This window comes from Austrofundulus limnaeus, unplaced genomic scaffold, assembly GCF_001266775.1.
Source record: "Austrofundulus limnaeus strain Quisiro unplaced genomic scaffold, Austrofundulus_limnaeus-1.0 Scaffold1032, whole genome shotgun sequence".
In the NCBI taxonomy this organism is placed as follows: Eukaryota; Metazoa; Chordata; class Actinopteri; order Cyprinodontiformes; family Rivulidae; genus Austrofundulus; species Austrofundulus limnaeus.
The window spans coordinates 66,496-69,311 of record NW_013953434.1 but is presented as its reverse complement, the minus strand read 5'-3'; positions in this window follow the sequence as shown (position 1 = coordinate 69,311).

The following is a 2,816-nucleotide window of genomic DNA, read 5'->3' as shown; positions in this document are numbered from 1 at the left end:
CTCTAGAGGTGGCTCAGAACCATACCCAAGTGTATGATATGTTCCAGCGTTGTTGTGTCCTCAGAGGAAGCCTTATAAAGCCCAGTGGCTCATCAGGGAGATTACCACCAGCTGCTGCCTGTTAGCTGCCAGACCAATCAGGAGTGTGACTGTGAGATCCTCACATATATAAAGTAAAGAGGATTGGTCCAAGCACTGAATCCTGAGGAACTCCATAACTAAATTTAGTGTAAGAAGAGGATTCATTATTAACATTAACAAACTGAAATCTATCAGTTAAATAAGACTCAAACCATTTTAGAGCTGTTCCTGTAATCCCAATATCAAGTTCAAGTCTACGTAATAAAATGTTGTGATCAGTTGTATCAAATGCAGCGCTGAGATCTAACAGGACAAGAATGGACACAAGTCCACTGTCTGAGGCCATGAGAATATCATTAGCAACTTTCACCAGTGCTGTTTCTGTGCTATGATAAGCTCTAAACCCTGACTGAAACTCCTCAAATAGATTTCTGTCAAGATGTTTGCAACTATTTTCACAAATTTTTTGAGATGAATGGGAGATAAGATATTGGTCTATGTTTGGCCCGAACTCCTGAATCAAGATCAGGTTTCTTTAGGTTTAATTACGGCAACCTTAAAGCTCTGTGGCACATAACCATTCATTAGAGACAAATGAAGCAGATCCAGAAAATATGTGTTTGATGTTTGAAATGCCTCTTTGAACAGTCTGGTTTATGTCTGACTGGCTTTTATAAACTCAAAAAAGCTAAACTTTGGAAATTCTCTCTATTGTTGTTCTTGCGTTCCTCTTGTTGGCCAACAAGATCTGTATCTTCTTCCACATCAATGCTCGACACACAGCTTTCATGTCTTTCCTGCTCAGCTCGTGGTGAATATCAGATTACTTGTAGGCAGGTGTAACCGTTGTTACAGCCTATTAACTGTTCTTTCTTGGAGTGAACAAATGATCTATCGTTAGACACAAACTACAGACACACAGGAAAGATAATAAGACTGTCACAATTTGAACCTGTTTTTACCTTGCTTCATCACGTGTGGTGCAGCTCATCAGCCACATCATAATCCCTTGTGATCTTGTACATATGCACACATGCACACCAGTATTCTCCACTTGTTGCTTGATGAAATGCAGCTCTGCCTCAGTGCTCCAGTGGGTATTCCTCAAGTTCATGTCAAAGACAAATTTGTTTATGAACAAGTTTCTTCCTCCATGTTTTTGTCATCTGCCTTGTTTGAGTCAAACCAGCCTCGTCTCTTTATGTCCATGAAAGAGAAGGTAAAACCTGGTAAATAATTGTGCTTATTGTGTAATAGAATGGGTTGCTTTAAGGATTTTTGAATCAAGAATTTGTTGAGAGCAAGGAGCAGTTTAAGGAGGGGTAAGCCAAGCAAAGAATGTTGTTTTCAGGCAAAACTAATATGCGCATGAGACAGTGAAAACAGAAAGTTTATTATTTGTCAGTTAAAATAGATGGTCGCAGACATTTAAGTGGTGGTAAAATTGTCACCCACTACCTGTTACCAAGAAGGATGAGTAAAGCTGCTCGAGTAGTTCTTGGAACTTGGAGTTCCCTGGAGATGCAGAAGCTGTCTGTATTCCCCTCAGAGCAACCTCCTAGCTCTTAATGCATTTAGAGCTAGGAGGATTCGCAGTCCTTCTACCTCAATCCAGTCTAGTTGTTTATTATATCATCCATGCAATGTGGGGGTCATATTGTTTTTGTACTTTTTTATTTATTTTTGATTGTTTATTTTTTTTTTAATTTTCAGAGGTTAATTGGTCGACACATGGCACAGAACAGCCCATCTGCATGTTCATTAACCGCACCCAAAACAGCTTCTACTCAAAACCATAGATATATACTGTATATAAAGGTCATAAGTCATACCCGCTGTTGGCCAATGGAGACAGACGTCCTCACATGGCAGCCACCTTGGGTCGGGGAGTTTGCCCGCTCTTAATATGAATGTATGGTGTTTTTTATATTTAAATAACCATAACTTGGTCAATTTTGATCGGATTTTCAAATGGATTTTTTTGTTGTTAAAGTGAGACATGTTGTTATAAAATAAAGTACTTATAATGGGCATTAATTTAATAATTGCATTATTTTGATAGGTAAAGCAATGTCAATATATACACATGATACATCTAGGTTACTTTTACAAGAATTTACAAATAAAAATACAAAGCAAAATTTTACGCTGAAGTTGAGATTTGTGCTCTTCTTTCTTTAGTATTATGGATTTTATATAGGGCTTGAAACTGAAACTGTCAGATCTGGCAACCCTTACTGACAGATGGATTTGTGTAGCTCTAGGGGTCACCTCGAGTGAAGAAACAAGATTTACTGCCTCGAGGCTGGCCTCAGACAGGCCTGACGAGAGGACAGGAACTCTGTCACAAACTGAACTCTGTTTAGGCCATGACAGGTCATTCTAACCGTGGAAGAGAACCCCTCAGTTCTCTTAATCAGATAATGGACAGAACAATCTCTTCTGTTCGTGATTCATTTGGGAAAACACTTGTTCGCCAATGACCGGTAAGCGAGCCAACATCAGTTCCCTGACTGATCGGAGGCGAGCCAGCTCCTACCCAGAGGGTGCCTTAAGAAGTCATCATCAGGTAAAAGCTGATGTGTTCGGAGTGACGTGTCATGTGGAACCTGAGCTTAGAAAAGATGTGCAGTTCCGGTTGAACCACACTTTGATAAAAGTAAAAGTCGTAGTAACATACTAATCTTACTTTCCTCCTTTAAGCTAAAAGTGCCAGTAAAATTGTTTGGTTGTTA